The sequence below is a fragment of the Lissotriton helveticus genome, assembly GCF_964261635.1.
Source record: "Lissotriton helveticus chromosome 1_1 unlocalized genomic scaffold, aLisHel1.1 SUPER_1_unloc_2, whole genome shotgun sequence".
NCBI lineage: Eukaryota > Metazoa > Chordata > Amphibia > Caudata > Salamandridae > Lissotriton > Lissotriton helveticus.
Genome location: NW_027611659.1, coordinates 13,046 through 32,090, shown reverse-complemented (window position 1 = coordinate 32,090; position 19,045 = coordinate 13,046). Strand labels below are relative to the sequence as shown.

Below are 19,045 nucleotides of genomic sequence, written 5' to 3'. Positions count from 1 at the left end.
ATGTGTGAGTGGCGTTGCATGTGTGAGTGGCGTTGCGTGGGTGAGTGGCGTTGCGTGAGTGAGTTGCGTGAGTGAGTGGTGTTGCTTTGAGTGAGTGGTGTTGCGTGGGTGAGTGGAGTTGCATGTGTGAGCGTTGTTGCGTGGGTGAGTGGCGTTGCGTGGGTGAGTGGCGTTGCGTGGGTGAGTGGCATTGCGTGGATGAGTGGCGTTGCGTGGGTGAGTGGCGTTGCGTGGGTGAGTGGCGTTGCATGTGTGAGTGGCGTTGCATGTGTGAGTGGCGTTGCATGTGTGAGTGGCGTTGCGTGGATGAGTGGGGTTGCATGTGTGAGTGGCGTTGCGTGGTTGAGTGGCGTTGCGTGAGTGAGTTGCGTTGCATGTGAGTGGTGTTGCTTTGAGTGAGTGGCGTTGCGTGGGTGAGTGGCGTTGCATGTGTGAGTGTTGTTGCGTGGGTGAGTGGCGTTGCGTGGGTGAGTGGCGTTGCGTGGGTGAGTGGCGTTGCATGGGTGAGTGGCGTTGCGTGGATGAGTGGCGTTGCGTGGATGAGTGGTGTTGCGTGTGTGAGTGGTGTTGCTCACCAAAAAAAACATAAACATTGCATTGGTAGAATGTAGCTATGGACTATGTAAAACGGTCCAATACATTAAGGACTGAGTTTGTGCTATATACAATTGTCTAAAAATCAAATGGCATTGCAAACACTGAAATGCTACAAAGTTAAAATCTCGTCTTTACCCTATTATTAAAACTTTACTTTTCATGGTAAACATGTAAGTCTGTAAATACAATGCAATAAATATAGCTAGGTTTGATTAACAAAATGCAGACAGAAAGTCTGCTATAGTGAGATGTTTCGGTGACAAATCCAGCACTTGAGAAAGAAAAGTAGAAGACGTTAATTAAAAGCTACGTAGACAAGCGACACAGATTGTAATCTATTTGGAGGCTGCATCTGTGGGATGCAAATTAACCACAGCAGTATGCTAAACTTGTGCTGGCACGTAGGAAGGGGGAAAAAAGTGTCGGCAACTACAGCATGGTAAAACACATGTTACTTTATATTTGTGTAACTAGTGGCTATGTAAAACTGTGCAATACTTTAGGTTCGAGTTAGCACAATATACAGTAGCCCAAAAACCAAACAAAATGTAAAACCTAAAATGCTGCAAAGGTAAACTATGATTTTTCTCTCTAGGGTGACGGTAAAAACAGAGAGATCGGCACATGTTGCAGCACCTACTTGGACCAGTCACCCTTAAAGCCCTAGGTAAAGTGTAGTGCGAATAATAATTAAACATATGGAAGGCATGTGAAGCAGTGGGCGGGGAAGCTTTGAAGCTTTGAAGCTCTCGGAGGCCGGAGCGCGGAAAGCAAGGAATGGATCTCACGGCCGGCCGGCCGTGAAGTGTGAAGCAGTGGGCGGGGAAGCTTTGAAGCTCTCGGAGGCCGGAGCGCGGGAGAGCCTGGTGGGGGGGCGGGAATACGAGCGACGGGAGGAGAAGTTGATGCAGGCAGAATAGGGAGATGCGCGTGCTTGTGTGGTCACGTGACCCGCTTTTGTGGCCACGTGACCTCACATGCACTGTGAAGAAACCGCAGTGGTTTCACTAGTCGATCGAGCACTTGAATTCTCGATCCCAAATGCGCTTGCGCGCATTGTAGGTCACGAGACCTAAAAACACCCACCCTGCAAACAGCCTCTTCTAACAGGCACCTTCCATTCATTCGATAATTAAAACAACATATAATGCACATGTGTTTAGGTGTTTCCCTTTCTTTATTTCATAATAATACTGAATGGGATTTCTTTTCAATTGGACTTGGGAGTGCAGTGTATTTGTCTCTTGGCTTGAGGAGTCAAGTTAAAGAAATAATGTAATTCATTCAACGGCTTGTGTTTTGCTTCAGATGAATAATCAACAGATTGTATGTTTCCGATACCCCAAAACAAAGTATAATTATCACATAAAGGTTATACCCTCTTATATTAGGGCACAGAATACAAGTTCCTGAATAAAAAAGGCAGGATTTCGTTTTGTTTGGAAGCTACGTTATGAAATCAACAGGTCAGTTTTATTTAGCTGTCAGATGCATCCGCCCAGTACTTCATTATCTGTGGACAAGACCATACTGTATAGAAGAACATAGCCCATGCCAATGATTTCGCCACATGCTTGTCTTTCCTGGGTCAGTCCTGTGTCCCATTTGAATGTGCCATTAATGCAGTGAAATCACAACATGTTTGAGGGCAGTGTCCCACTTGTATCTGTGAATTACAACTATAGTCCCTTCCTCATTTCCCCCTCACCATCAAAATAATTTTTGGCATGTCATCTTGTAGTGTTCTTTAGTGTCTTGTGACCGATCCGCTCGACATAGGCAGATCCAGCATGTCTGTAAGGGTGCTTGTGAACCAGGTGTCCCTCAATGCTTGTGGTTTTTCCTGTCTGTGACTGGAAGCATTTAACCTGTTCAATTGTGGGATTTGCAGTCCAAACTCTGTAGTTTTTCCCCCTCATTTCCCGTGACTATCAGTTTTTCCCTCCAAATGTCTCCTTTGCTCTGTGCTAAGACCAGCATGTTAAGCAGTGCACCCCCAGTGACCATTTTGTGATAACAAGTAAGTGAATCCAGACCCCCTTCCCCCTGAGACAGCAATCATCTGTTGTAAGCTGTTTAAACTGTGTTTAATAGGGACTGTGCACTTCGTTTTTTGGCCAGGAGAGGGAGTAAAGTTTTATACAAATAGTGTTGTTAGAGGACAAGTTTGTTAGGGCCTTACCTGCAGAAGTACAAAGTGTGGATTGAGCCTGTCTTTCTCCTAGGAGATTTCTGAATAGAGGAGCAGCCTCTAACTCCCTGGCCAGCAAACCTTGTCTGAGGTATCTGGGACCTAATATAGTCTGATAATGTTTGGTACATGTGTACACTGATTGGTGGTTGTATCTGATGTTTCTATTGGATTAGGGTTAGTGTCTTCATTGGTTGGGTATTTGAGGGTTCTGATTGGTTTCTGGGTCTGTGATTCAATCAATTGGGGCTAGGGTTAGGATTTCTATTGGAAGTAGGGACTAGGGCTTCCTGTGTTATTGGTTGTTGGGACTAGGGTGGGACTAGGGCTAGGGTTAGGCCTTTAATTGGAAGTAGCGATTAGAGCTTCTGGTGTGATTGGTTCCTGGACTAGGTGTGGGACTAAGAGTAGGGTTAGGCTTTCTATTGAAAATAGGAACTAGGGCTTCCTGTGCCATTTGTTGCCTGGACTAGGGATGAGACTACTGGTAGGGCTAGGGCCTCTATTGGACGTAGAGATCAGGGTTTTCTAAACTGATTGGGTGCTTGGACTACGGTCATGATTGGCTGTAAGGTCCTGGTCTCCAATTGGTTCTAGAGTTTAGGGTTAGTGTTGTGATTGGATAGTGTTTGGGCTAGGGTTCCCAATGGCTGAAGGGGTCACCTGACTACTAGGGCTATAAACAGCCAAGGCTTAGGGCATCGCCACTTGGGAGTCGGAGCTAAGGGTGGAGAGGACATGGGCGAGTGCCTGTTTAAACCTGTTAGAGACTGGCCGGGACCAGTGCCAGGAATGCTGGCCATTCATTAATACCCACCCTACGTATTTGTCACTCTGTATATATACATTTATTTTCACTATAGATATGTGCCTATCTTTGTGTATTGCTTTGTATAAACATGTACAATACTTATGTTATAGAACAACAAAAAAGACAAAAATCATCTTTGGTCTACATGTACTTGCTTCCATTGTGCATCTATGTACCTCCACGTAGTTGGATCTATGTGTCTGTTACTTTTCTCCTTAAAAAGCATATCCAATGTACTACCCTATTTCTCAACCTGTACCTCTATCAATATCTTTAATCTGCATATACTTACTTCCTTTATGTGTCTATATACTTTCAATGTACTTATGTATCTATATATTTATCACTTTCTTCTAATTTAGCATATCCAATGCACTACCCTATTTCTCAGCCTATACTTCTCTCAATATATCTTCTAGCCCAACTTTCTGACTCATTTCAAACTTCTTTCTACTACTCTTTCCAATTCACTACCCTATGTCTCACCCTATATATCTATCAATATATCCTCTACACCCACTCTCTTTTATCCCAAACCCCATACCACTATGTTTCACAAAATAATCCTCTCTCCTACTCTATCCCACCTTGTATCAACAGACACCTCTTTTACTATACCGATCCCCCAAAAGAAACCTTTCTAAACTCTCCCCTCTGACTCTTCCCCTCCAAAAACACTTTTTACTTGTCCAAAAGCCTCCTCCTACTGCTATGACCTAAAAAAAGAAATCCTTCACTCTTCTATCCCTCCACTATCCTTTTCAATCAAAATAACAGACTAACATGTTCACTTCTCTAATTCTATAGTCCACCATATTAATTCACCACTAATCCTTTATGGGTTCCAGAGTAGCGTGCTACTGGCCATTAAAGCGTTTCAACACCTCATCAGGCTTACAAGCGCTATATAAATGCAAACCTTTTTTCCTTTTTTACCTCTCCCCAACCCTTCTCAATCCAAATAACTGACTAACATATCCACCACTCAAATGACTTCATATTTCACTATACTAATTTTCAACACTAATCCTTTATGGGTTCCTAAGTAGCCTGCTACTCGCCAGAAAAGCGCTTTAACACCCCATCAGGGGTAACAGGCACTATATGAATGCAAACCTTTCTTTCCCTTCTAGGATATCGACTCCTGAGGCGGAAGCCGGGAGAGACATTTACGATTTTAGAATTGTTATTTTCTTTTCTTTTACCTGCATGTTTGATGCTTTCTGGGCACTTTCAATTAAAATTCCATCTGGCTAAACTCCGTGCAGCAGATGTAAGCGCTGCCACGGGTAGGGATTTCTCAGTCATCGCCGTCATTATTTCTACAGGCCACGCCCACTGACGTGAGGCCACGCCCCTTTTACCTACTTAAGCCGCGCTGAGTGGAAGCCCGTGCTTGAGGATATCAACTCCTGAGGCGGAAGCCGGGAGAGACATTTACGATTTTAGAATTGTTATTTTCTTTTCTTTTACCTGCATGTTTGATGCTTTCTGGGCACTTTCAATTAAAATTCCATCTGGCTAAACTCCGTGCAGCAGATGTAAGCGCTGCCACGGGTAGGGATTTCTCAGTCATCGCCGCCATCACTCCCACAGGCCACGCCCACTGACGTGAGACCCCGCCCCTTTTACCTACTTGAAGCCGCGCTGAGTGCAAGCCCGTGCTTGAGGATATCGACTCCTGAGGCGGATGCCGGGAGAGACATTTACGATTTTAAAATTGTTATTTTCTTTTCTTTTACCTGCATGTTTGATGCTTTCTGGGCACTTTCAATTAAAATTTCATCTGGCTAAACTCCGTGCAGCAGATGTAAGCGCTGCCACGGGTAGGGATTTCTCAGTCATCGCTGCCATCACTCCCACAGGCCACGCCCACTGACGTGAGGCCACGACTACCTCCTCACCCTATAAAAAAAATTGCATATTTCGGACGAGCGCAGCGGGCGCGCCTAAGGCAAGCCCGTCTGCGCCCGTCCGCGGCCGAATGGGGCAAGGGGCACAGCACTATGCCCATTTTGTTTCTTATCTTCCCGAAACTCTGTGCGCATACCAAGGCCCTTGGGACCTCAACCAGGTAGCACTGGGTCACATCATGGACGCTGGGATCCTAAACCCCCATCCCTATTCTCCAACCTCTTCTAACCGGCTGCCAGCAGTCCATCCTCTGACCTGCCCTCAAATCACTGATACATCTACCATCTCTGCCTTTTTATTAAACACTCGGTCGGCTGTCAAACACCACCTCGACCTGTTTACTGTCCTCGACACTCAGAAACCCAACCTACTATTTCTCACGGAAACCTGGTTCTGCCAGGACTCCCTGCCCGATTTGCTTGCGGCCCTGCCATCGTTCTACTATGCCCTTCGAGCAGACTGACCCTCTGGCAAAGCAGGGTGGGGAGTGGCTCTAATTATCCGTTCTGACCTACACTTCCAAGTCTTACCCTCCCCTACAATCCCAGCAGTGGACCATCTAGTTGTACGCTCCAACTCTTTCCAGACCCCCATTACGTGTGTCTTGATGTATCGCCCTCCCAAATACATGCAGCACTTTCTACCAGCTTTCCAAGACCTGCTAGCTACATTAGCTGTGAACAACTCGGCGGTCCTGGTACTCGGTAATTTTAATTTCTGGCCAACCGACCCTGCTGAAGATGCCCCCTCCAGAGATTTTACGGAATCTCTCCAGAGCTTGAACTTTATATCTCACATTCACACCCCTACCCATGTCCAGGGTCATACCTTGGACCAAGTTTGGTCCCTTAATATCCCCCTCCTTGATCCCACTGTGACCCCCTGCCGTGATCCGACCACCATTGGATATCCTTCTCCCTGAATTTAAGTCTGTCCACAAAACCCTCATTGCCCAAAAACACTTGGGCTCGCAACTGGAGCAAAGTTGACATCCCATCACTCTGCTCCTCCTTATTAACCACTTGTCCGGCCATAGAGGACCAAGCCACACTGTCTCAAGCTGAAACTCTAAACAAATGGCTGTCCAATGCTTGCGATCAAGTGGCCCCTCTGAGACGTATTGGGATTAGACGTGCTCATGACGTCAATAAATGGTTCAGCCCTGAACTTAAGGAAAAAAAAACCTGCGGTACGCCGTGCAGAACACGCTTGGAGACGCACCTACTGTACCGCCTCAAAATCATTGTACCCCTCCATCCAGGCTGAGTACAAGAAAGCCATCCTAGTAGCTAAAACCAGCTATTTTTCAAATAAAATCTTACGGGCAGAGAACCAACCAAGAGAAATCTTTGCCACAGTCTCCGAATTGGCCTCTTCCGATAGGACCACCTCCAAGCAGGTACCCTCCCAGTCCTAGTGCGACTCGTTGAACAACTTTTTTACCAATAAAATTGCAGATATTAAGGCTAACATTCCCTCTCCTTCCTCACATTTTGTCAACCCCGACTCGCCACCCAATACCTACCAACTTGATCAAATAGCCCCCCTGTCTAGAGAAACCTTTGTGTCTTTACTCCCTTGCGTCAAATCTGGCTCTCCTGCGGACATCTGCCCAGCTTACATCCTGCGCAACATTTTCCTTACCTGCCCTCTCCCAGCCCTTACCTTCCTCAACGACACCCTTAAGTCAGGAATTGTTCCCCCTTGCCACAAATCCGCCACTATCATCCCAATTCTAAAAAAAACGGGCGCAGATCCAACAACGCTAGCTAACTATCGGCCCATTTCCCTCCTCCCCTACCTGGCCAAGGTCTTCAAACGCTATGTCACCAAAGCCCTCAGCTCTTTCATCGAGAACAGCGGATATCTCGCCTCTTTCCAAGCAGGGTTCCGCCCTCTCTACTCCACCGAAAAAGTGGTGGTCTCGGTTTTAGACACACTTAGAGAGGGGCTAGACGCTAACCTCCCACAGGCACTGGTTCTTCTTGACTTGTCGGCCGCCTTCGACACGGTGGACCACACCATCCTCCTTTCCCATGTCGAGGCGGCTGGCATTGGAGGCTCAGCCCTAGCCTGGCTCGGCTCATTTCTGAGCGACCGGGCACAGGCAGTCCATCTGGCAAATTTTTCTTCCCAAGCCCGCAAAGGGCAGTGTGGTGTCCCTCAGGGATCTTCTCTTTCTCCTCTTCTTTTTAATTTGTATATCTTCCTGCTTATTTCGGCCTTACAAAGGATGGAAGTCACGGTGTTTAATTACGCCGATGACCTCCAGCTCATCTTCAACCTCTCGAACTCTTCTGATTCTATCCATAACTTTCAGTCGGTGATGGTCTTTATCAGGGATTGGATGAGCTTAACCATCTTAAGCTCAACCCTGATAAGACCGAACTTCTTCTTACTGGCGGCAAACTTAACCCTTGGTCTCCTATCTTTTGGCCCCTCTCTTTTGGTTCCCCCCCTTCTCCTTCTCTCTCTGTTAAGACACTGGGAATAACCCTCAACCAACAACTCACTCTACACTCTCAGATTAGCACGGTGGTTTCTTCTTGTTTTTATACTTTGCGCACTATCCGGAAAATCTCACATTTTTTTTCCTTCTCTGCTCTTAAATTGATCCTGATGGCTATGGTCCTTTCCCGTCTCGACTACGGGAACGTCCTGTATAATGGTGCTCCTGCGTATGCCATCCGATGGCTCCAACTGGTGCAAAACCAAGCTGCCCGCTTAGCCTTTGGCCTACCTAAATCTAACCATACCACTCCCCTCCTAAGATCCCTTCACTGGCTCCCTATTAGACAAAGGGCCCTCTTCAAGATAGGATGCATCACCTTCCAGGCTCTCGCAGGAACAGCCCCTGAGTTCATCAACTCCAAAATCAAACCTTACACCCCCAGTAGACAGCTGAGCTCCTCCTCTCTGTCCCTCTTGGTGGTACCCAGAAAATCATTAAGAGCAGAATGGGAGGTTCCAATTTCTCCGTCCTCGCTCCACAATTTTAGAACTCTCTTCCTCTCGCTATGAGATCTGAAACCTCCTATCTGGAGTTCCGTAGCACTCTGAAAACCTTTCTGTTTTCACAGGCTTTTAAAACCTAAATTATCTCCCCATCCAACCCAGGAACCGTCCTCCTCAATAGCGCCATGAAACCGCCTGGTGTATGCGCGCTCAACAAATACCTTTAAATTCAAATTCAAATTCAAATTATCCCTCCGCTATCCTTCACACTCCAAATAACTGATTAATATCCACCACTCAAATTACTTTCATGTTTCACCATACTAATTCACCACTAATCCTTTATGGGTTTCCGGAATAGCATGCTACCCGCCAAAAAAAGCGCTTCAACACCCCCATCAGGGGTTAGAAGCGCTATATAAATACAAACCTTCTTTCCTCTTCTATCCTTCTGCTATCCTTCCGAATCCAAATAACTGACTAACATATCCACCACTTAAAAGTTACTTGCATGTTTTACTATACTAATTTAACACTAATCCTCACTAGATCCCGGAGTAGCTTGCTACTCACTGAAAAAGCGCTTTGACGCCTCATCAAGGGTAGTTATGTTATGTTATGTTATGTTATGTTATGTTACATCTGCTTATATAGCGCGGCGGCTGCCCCAGCGAAGGGGCGTCCCGGCGCTTGACTAGACAGGAGAGTACACAACATACAGACAGGTTATCAGGTCAGTTTAGCAGAACAGGTGGGTTTTTAATGCCTTTCTAAAGGTAAGAAGGTCATTTATACTCCGAATCCGCAGAGGTAGTGCGTTCCATAGCTTGGCAGCCATGTATTGAAAGGAACGCCCTCCTGTGCGGGCTAGCCTAAAACGGGGAATTGTGACCAGGTTTTTTCCTTCGGATCTGAGCGCTCTATTGGGAGTATACTGCGTCATAAGATGACATAGCATGGGAGGTAGAGATTTTTTTTGAATCTTAAAGGCCAAGCACAGGGCCTTAAAAGCGATTCTCTTTTCCACCGGCAACCAGTGCAGTTTTACCAGGGTCTTGGTTGCAGACTCGAATCGGGGTAGCCCTGTTAGGGCCCGCGCTGCCGCGTTTTGGACGCGCTGAAAACATTTTTTTTCCGCTTGATTGGCTCCCAGGAGTAAGGAGTTAGCATAATCTAAGCGGGAAAGAATTGTGGCTTGGATGATTACCTGACGTGTGGAGGGGTCGAAGAATTTTAGTATCGGTCGTAAATTGCGCAGGATACCGAAGCTTGTGGCAGCTACTTTTTTTGTGTGGCTAGTAAAACTCAAAGTTGAGTCGAACCACACCCCCAGGTTTTTTACCTCTGTATTGGGGTTGGGGGGGGGGCCAAGATTGTCTGGCCACCAGTCTTTTCCCCAGGTTTCGGTATTTTTTCCTACTATTAACACCTCCGTTTTACCGGCGTTGAGTTGTAGGTAATTGGCCGTCAGCCACTCAGTAAGCGCTATACAAATGCAATTACAATAAAATACAATACAATATTGTGATTTTATTGCAGATGCTGATGAGCAATGGGGGATCTTAAAGTTAGAACTGCCACCAATTAAAAAATGGTCTGACATGGCAATCCAAATCAATGCCACTTATCAAGAGAAGGGACCACGGGCGGCGAATGTCAGATCCACACCCGATAAGCATGGAGCAAATACTTTCAACAATGGCAGTTGTGCTAGTCGCATAGACTACTTATTAATCAATCTGCGACTGTGGCATCACTTAAGGGATATGGTAGTAAGAGAGTGGCCAGAGAGTGACCACAACCCCCTGTGTGCAACTCTTGGTTTGTTACCACAACGGGAACACACGCGATCAGAGAGTAATTTGCTCACAAGGATGTGGTTCCATCAAACGACATGAGACGCCTAAAATGGGCAAATATACTCAAGCACCCCGAAGCTTTAGCTTCAATATCCCTAGACGTTGAAGGGGCGATTTCAGAGTTGGATGTATGCATGCTAAACTCAGCTGCTCCTGACCCGGTGATCGGTACCCATGTTAGCTTTTTTGCCAAGCTACGCACTTATTTCATTGGATGCCATAAGGCCAAGGGAGTCTATCCTAGGAAAGGCCCACAGTGGCTCAATATGGAATGTAAAGAGGTGCGTAGACAACTAGGAGCTGCAATTAAAGAGTGAAATCCCAGTGCTGTACGGCAACTAAGGTATAATTACCGAAGAGAACAAGTTAAGGCAAAAAAATCCTGGGATGAGAATAGATGTCAGGAACTCAAATTAGAATGCGTAAACAAAAATCCCAAACAGTTTTGGAACATAGCTAAGTGGGACAGGGGTGGTCTGCCAACCCAGACGCAAAACCACGTTTCACAGGAGCATTGGGTCACTCACTTTAAGCCTCAATATGCACGTAGCTCAGGGGAAGGGACGGAAGAGAAGCCCCCGTGCCGGTACTACACAGGCACAGTTTTTGAAGATGCTGAAGTTAGTCTGGCCCTGGGGGCAGTAACAGAAGGTAAAGCACCGGGCCCAGATGGCATTCTGCCGGACATATTTCTGTATGAAAAATCTAAATGGTGCCACTACAACGCGATGGTGGCTAACGCAATTGCGCAGGGTGCCCCAGTTACTGATTCGTGGAAAGGGGCGGAGATTATCCCCGTTTTTAAAAAGGGGGATAAATCCCTGCCAGGCAACTACGGGCTTATCAGCCTGATAGACTCACTCTAAAAGATAATTCTGCATCTAGTTTTGAACAAACTGAAGGATTGGGTGGGAGAGACAGATAGCTTATCTCCTCTACAGGCAGGCTTTATGGTGTGTACTAGTACCATTGATCAGGTATTTCGTTTTATTATGCTCTACTGGAAGACTGTGGTCTTGCACAAGGGTGGCCTTTATGCTGCCTTTGTGGATCTTAAATCGGCTGCATGCTGAGGTGCAACGGAGGGCAAGAACAAGAAGGTTGGGCTTGGATGTGTCCCAGAGTAATTACCAGTGGCAGAGATGAACTCAAACGTTCCACCCATCATTTTCCGTATTCATAAATATGCCAGGTGTGCCCAGATGTGGGTCCCGTGCTCGCTGCAATGCTGGAATCAAGCCGCACCCTACAGTCAGGACCCAGATGTGGGTCCTGTGCTCGCTGCACCACTGGAATGAAGCCGCACCCTACAGTCAGGACCCAGATGTGGGTTCAGTGCTCGCTGCACCACTGGAATGAAGCCGCACCCTACAGTCAGGACCCAGATAGGGTGAAACCGGTCTTGGGTTGGTTGAGTTCCGGTTCAGAAAGGATCTGGATTGGCTCTTCAGGCTGGACTGCTTCTATTGGAAGGAGTCTAAAGCTGATTTGCATATGGTGCTTCCTGTTTGAGGTGGCATTGTGGGCCAACAACCAATTGATCTCCCTCTTATGCTTGGCCTGGGGAGGACCTGGACGTAAGCCGGAGTCTAGTGAGGATGAGGATGTGATAAGTGCCTGGTATGGACCAGGACATGAGCCAGGGGCTTGTGAGGCTCAGGATGTGAGCCAGGGCATTGTGAGGACCAGGACATGAGCTTGGGCATTGTGAGGACCAGGACATGAGCCTGGGGCTTGTGAGGACCAGGATGTGAACCGGCGCCTTGTGAGGACCAGGACGTGAGCTGAAGCCTGGTGGACCAGTACGTGAGCTCGGGCCTTGCGAGGACCAGGACGTGAGCCAGGGCCTTGTGAGGACCAGGACGTGAGCCGGGGTCTGGTGGACCAGGACGTGAACCAGGGCCTTGTGAGGACCAGGACTTGAGCCGGGCCTGGTGGACCAGGTCGTGAGCCGGGCCTGGTGGACCAGGACATGACCTGGGGCCTGATGGACCAGGGCCTTGTGAGGACCAGGATGTGAACCGTGGCCTGGTGAGGACCTGTTATGTTCCATATAGGTACCCATATATAGGTCCGGGTAATATCATATACTTTCACCTTTTAGGATTGAACCTTTACCTAGTTCAAGTTCAAGTTTTTCCCTGAACAATAGCCTCCTATAACTTCATCAATGGACTCATACAGTATGAATGAATATTCATGAGGGTTCTTGGAAACCAGGTAGAAGCTACACCACCTGCATAATATCTATGTACAAGGTTCATCCCCTACGTCATGCTCAAATCCAAAAATGGCTAATAAAAGGGACAGGGGACAAAGAAACACTAGATAATTTTTGTATAAATACAGCACATCTTATTGAGTTAAGAGAGAGGAGATCAGGACTTCCATGCCGATACACTAACGTGAGATGCTGAAGTTCCTGCATGCAGACACTCCAGCTCGCAGTGGTCTGAACATCCCTTGCGGGTTGTCCAGTTCGAGACCATAACGGGGGTCCCAGGTAATGGGGTTTGATTTATCCTAGGAGGATTCTTGGCTTAACACCAACATACATGCTTGGTACACTTAGGTACATCTAGCTAGGATTACATCGTTGGAGTACGCATTTTACTGTAATGTATTTATATGCTGGTATGCATTCATTATTTTAGCAGAATGGTAGAAATCTATCATCCTTTTATATTTCTAGTGCTTCTAGTTATGTATATCCTCTACTCTCTATTGATTGTCTCAGCACATCTATTTTACACTAGAAAAACAACTGTTCATAAAATACATATTGAAAACATCCCAACCATTTATTCTGTGTATCTATCTGAGAGGATCAGAGTTGTCATGTTTGATAGTTGCCATAACAGGCCTCTATGCCTACACCCCTGGACAGACCTCACCTCCTCTGCACCACTGGACAGGCTTCACCTCCTCTCCTCCCCCTGGACAAGCCTCCCCTCCTCTGCACCCCTGGACCGGCCTCAGCTCCTCTGCACCCCTGGACAGGCCTCTCCTCTGCACCCCTGGACATGCCTCACCTCCTCTGCACCCCTGGACAGGCCTCTCCTCCTCTGCACCCTTGGACAGGCCTCTTGTTGAAGGATTCTCATTAAGGACAGAGGAGCCCAGAGTTTATTCCACCCCATTCAGCGCCCCTCTGAGCCTCGGGGTGCTATGCACAGGCCCCAGAGAGACACTGCTTCCATGGACAGGCCTCACCTCCCCTGCACACCTGGACAGCCTCACCTCCTCTGTACTCCTGGACAGGCCTCTCCTCCTCTGCACCCCTGGACAGGCCTCCCCTCCTCTGCACCTTTGGACAGGCCTCTCCTCCTCAGCACCCCTGGACAGGCCTCTCCTCCTCTGACCTCTGGACAGGCCTCTCCTCTGCACCCCTGGACAGTTCTCTGGACAGGCCTAACCTCCTCTGCACCCCTGGACAGGCCTCTCTTCGTCTGCACTCCTGAACAGGCCTCTACTCCTCTGCACCCCTGGATAGGCCTCTCCTCCTCTGACCCCTGGACAGGCCTCTCCTCCTCTGCAGCCCTGGACAGGCTTCACCTCCTTTGCACCACTGGACAGGCCTCACCTCCTCTGCACCCCTGGACAGGCCTCTCCTCCTCTGCACCCCTGGACAGGCCACACTTCCTCTGCACCCCTGGACACGCCTCACCTCCTTTGCACCCCTGGACAGGCCTCACCTCCTCTGCACCCCTGGACAGGCCTCAGCTCCTCTGTACCCCTGGACAGGCCTCTCCTCCTCCGCACCTTTGAACAGGCCTCTCCTCCTCTGCACCCCTGGACAGGACTCTCCTCCTCTGACCCCTGGACAGGCCTCTACTCCTCTGCACCTCTGGACAGGCCTCACCTCCTCTGCACCCCTGTACAGACCTCATCTTCTCTGCACCCCTGGACAGGCCTCTCCTCCTTTGCACCCCTGGACAGGCCTCACCTCCTCTGCACCCCTGGACAGGTCTCAGCTCCTCTGTACCCCTGGACAGGTCTCTCCTCCTCTGCACCCCTGGACAGGCCTCTCCTCCTCTGCAGCCCTGAACAGGCCTCACCTCCTTTGCACCCCTGGACAGGCCTCACCTCCTCTGCACCCCTAGACAGGCCTCTCCTCCTCTGCACCCCTGGACAGGCCTCAGCTCCTCCAAATCTCCTGGACAGGCCTCTTCTCATCTGCCCCCTGGACAGGCCTCATCTCCTCTGCCACTCCCTGGACAAGCCTCACCTCCTCTGCACCACTGGACAGGCCTCTCTTCCTCTTCTTCCTCTGGACAGGCCTCTCCTCCTCTGCCCCTCCTCTGGACAGGCCTCTCGGTGAAGGATTCTCATTAAGGACAGAGGAGCCCAGAGTTCCTTCCACCCCATACAGAGCCTCTGACTCCGCCCTGAGCCTCAGGGCGCGATGCATAGGCCCCAAAGAGAGACACTTCTCCCCTGGACAGGCCTCACCTCCTCTGCTCCCCTGGACAGGCCTTTCCTCCTCTTCACCCCTGGACAGGCCTCTCCTCCTCTGCCCCTCCTCTGGACAGGCCTCACCTCCTCTGCACCCAGGACAGGCCTCACCTCCTCTGCATGCACCTGGACAGGCCTCACCTCCTCTGCACGCCCAGGACAGGCCTCACCTCTTCTGCTCCCCCTGGACAGGCATCTCCTCTGCACCCTTCAGGACAGGCATCACCTCCTCTGCACCCCTGGACAGGCCACACCTCCTCTGCACCCACGCGGAACAGGCCTCAACTCTTCTGCATCAGATTCGCAGGCCTCATCACCTCTGCACCCCTGGACAGGCTTCACCTCATGTACTCCCCCTGGACAGGCCACCTCCTATCCTCCCCCTGGGTAGGCTTCACCTCCACTGCACCTCTTGGACAGGCTTCACCTTCTTTGCAACCCCCCTAAAAATGTCATGCCTCACCTCCTTTGTACCCTTTGGACAAGCCTCACATCTGCTGTACCCCCCAGGACAGGCCTCACCTCCTCTGCACCCCGGACAGGCCTCACCTCCTCTGCACCCCTGGACAGGCCTCACATCCTCTGCATCCCTGGACAGGCCTCACATCCTCTGCATCCCTGGACAGGTCTCTCCTCCTCTGCACCCCCTGGACAGGCCTTTCCTCCTCTGCACCCCCTGGACAGGTCTCACCACCTCTGTACCCCCAGGACAGGCCTCACCTCCTCTGCACCCCTGGACAGGCCTCACCTCCTCTGTACCCCTGGACATGCCTCTCCTCCTCTGTACCTCCGGACAAGCCTCACCTCCTTTGCACCCCTGGACAGGCCTTTCCTCCTCTGCCCCCTGGACAGGCCTCACCTCCTCTGCACCCCTGGACAGGCTTCTCAGTGCTTCTCCCAGGAGCTCTCGGTGAAGGATTCTCATTAAGGACAGAGGAGCCCAGACTTCATTCCACCCCATACAGCGCCTCTCACTCCGCCCTGAGCCTGGCGGCGCTATGCATAGTCCCCCGAAGAGAGACACTGCTCCCCTGGATAGGCCTCACCTCCTCTGCACCACTGGACAGGCCTCACCTCCTCTGCTCCCCGGACAGGCCTCTCCTCCTCTGCCCCTTGGACAGGCCTTTCCTCCCTGCACCCCTGGACAGGCCTTGCCTCCTCTGCACCCCTGGACAGGCCTCGCCTCCTCTGCACCCCTGGACAGGCCTCACCTCCTCTGCACCCCTGGACAGGCCTCGCATCTGCTGCACCCCTGGACAAGCCTCTCCTCCTCGGCACCCCTAGACAGGCCTCTCCTTCTCTGCATGCATCCCTGGACAGGCCTCACCTCCTTTGCTCCCCTAGACAGGTCTCACCTCCTGTGCACTCACTGGACAGGCCTCACCTCCTCTGCACCCTTGGACAAGCCTCACCTCCTCTGCCCCCCTGGACAGGCCTCACCTCCTCAAGCCTCTGGACAGGCCCCTCCTCCTCTGCACCCCTGGACAGGCCTCTCCTCCTCTGCACCCCTGGACAGGCCTCACCTCCTCTGCACCCCTTGACAGGACTCTCCTCCTCTGCCCCCCTGGACAGGCCTCACCTCCTCAAGCCTCTGGACAGGCCCCTCCTCCTCTGCACCCCTGGACAGGCCTCTCCTCCTCTGCACCCCTGGACAGGCCTCACCTCCTCTGCACCCCTTGACAGGCCTCTCCTCCTCTGCACCCCTGGACAGGCCTCACCTCCTCAATACCCCTGGACAGGCCTCTCCTCCTCTGCACCCCTGGACAGGTTTCACCTCCGCTGCACCCCTGGACAGGCCTCACCTCCTCTATACCCCTGGACAGGCCTCACCTCCTCTGCCCCCTGGACTGGCCTCACCTCCTCTGCCACTCCCTGGACAAGCCTCACCTCCTCTGCATCCCTGGACAGGCCTCTCCTCCTCTGCACCCCTGGACAGGCCTGTCTTCCTCTTCTTCCTCTGGATAGGCCTCTCCTCCTCTGCCCCTCCTCTGGACAGGCCTCTTGGTGAAGGATTCTCATTCAGGACAGAGGAGCCCAGAGTTCATTCCACCCCATACAGCGCCTCTGACTCCGCCCTGAGCCTCGGGGCGCTATGCACAGGCCCCGAAGAGAGACACTGCTCCCCTGGACAGGCCTCACCTCCTCTGCTCCTCTGGACAGGCCTCACCTCCTCTGCCCCCTGGGCAGGCCTCTCTTCCTCTGCACCTCTGGACAGGCCTCTCCTCCTCTGCCCCTCCTCTGGACAGGCCTTGCCTCCTCTGCACCCCTGGACAGGCCTCACCTCCTCTGCTCCTCTGGACAGGCCTCACCTCCTCTGCACCCCTGGACAGGTCTCACCTCCTCTGCCCCCTGGACAGGCCTCACCTCCTCTGCTCCTCTGGACAGGCCTCACCACCTCTGCACCCCTGGACAGGCCTCACCTCCTCTGCCCCCTGGACAGGCCTCTTCTCCTCTGCCCCCTGGGCAGGCCTCTCTTCCTCTGCACCCCTGGACAGGGCTCTCCTCCTCTGCCCCCTGGACAGGCCTCACCTCCTCTGCACCCCTGGACAGGCCTCTCTTCCTCTGCACCTCTGGACAGGCCTCACCTCCTCTGCCCCCTGGGCAGGCCTCTCTTCCTCTGCACCTCTGGACAGGCCTCTCCTCCTCTGCCCCTCCTCTGGACAGGCCTTGCCTTCTCTGCACCCCTGGACAGGCCTCACCTCCTCTGCTCCTCTGGACAGGCCTCACCTCCTCTGCACCCCTGGACAGGCCTCACCTCCTCTGCCCCCTGGACAGGCCTCTCCTCCTCTGCACCCCTGGACAGGCCTCTCCTCCTCTGCACCGCTGGACAGGCCTCACCTCCTCTGCACTCCTGGACAGGCCTCACCTCCTCTGCTCCCTGGACAGGCCTCCCCTCATCTGCACCCCTGGACAGGCCTCACCTCCTCTGCCCCCTGGGCAGGCCTCTCTTCCTCTGCACCTCTGGACAGGCCTCTCCTCCTCTGCCCCTCCTCTGGACAGGCCTTGCCTCCTCTGCACCCCTGGACAGGCCTCACCTCCTCTGCTCCTCTGGACAGGCCTCACCTCCTCTGCACCCCTGGACAGGTCTCACCTCCTCTGCCCCCTGGACAGGCCTCACCTCCTCTGCTCCTCTGGACAGGCCTCACCACCTCTGCACCCCTGGACAGGCCTCACCTCCTCTGCCCCCTGGACAGGCCTCACCTCCTCTGCACCCCTGGACAGGCCTCTCTTCCTCTGCACCTCTGGACAGGCCTCTTCTCCTCTGCCCCCTGGGCAGGCCTCTCTTCCTCTGCACCCCTGGACAGGGCTCTCCTCCTCTGCCCCCTGGACAGGCCTCACCTCCTCTGCACCCCTGGACAGGCCTCTCTTCCTCTGCACCTCTGGACAGGCCTCACCTCCTCTGCCCCCTGGGCAGGCCTCTCTTCCTCTGCACCTCTGGACAGGCCTCTCCTCCTCTGCCCCTCCTCTGGACAGGCCTTGCCTCCTCTGCACCCCTGGACAGGCCTCAACTCCTCTGCTCCTCTGGACAGGCCTCACCTCCTCTGCACCCCTGGACAGGCCTCACCTCCTCTGCTCCTCCCCTGGACAGGCCTCTCCTCCTCTGCACCCCTGGACAAGCCTCACCTCCTCTGCACCCCTGGACAGGCCTCTCCTCCTCTGCACCCCTGGACAGGCCTCACCTCCCCCGCACCCCTGGACAGGCCTCTCCTCCTCTGCACCCCTGGACAGGCCTCACCTCCTCCGCTCCCCTGGACAGGCCTCACCTCTGTCCCTGGACAGACCTCTCCTCCTCCGCTCCCCACTCAGCCTCAGCAGGAGGAAGAGCTGAGCTCTCCTGGCCTCACCATAAATGCCAGGGGGAGGGGATGGGGGGGGAATCTGATCAATGGATTACTAAATTGCAGCCAAGTGAGTTGGCAGCTCTCCTACCTGAGCAGAAAACTGTCCAGGCTCTCTCCTCCTCCTGGGGGTGTAGGGGGGGGGGGGCAGTTCTGGGGTATGTGAGGTTCTGAAAATGATGGTAACTGCCCACTAGACAGGGCTCCTTCCTCCTCTGCAGCAGGCTGGACACACCAGGAGAGGCCGGAAGTGATGTCACCCCCGCTGCTGGTGCTGTCTCTGCCGCCGCTGACCCGGAAGAGGAAACCCTTCTCCCTTTCATACAATGTGCAGCTCAGTGGGTTTCATCATCAGGCGAGGAGCGCCCTCTGGTGGCTGCTGACAGAACCGCCGCCTCCAGGCTCCAGCAGGGAAACAAGCATT

General features: G+C 52.0%; 1 protein-coding gene across 1 annotated transcript in view; it reads right to left on the bottom strand.

Annotated features, from left to right (window-relative positions):
* The window catches only part of LOC144805728 (uncharacterized), a gene marked incomplete at its 5' end in the record, with an annotated part of 284,077 nt that overhangs the window by 252,091 nt on the left and 12,941 nt on the right, over positions 1-19,045 (bottom strand).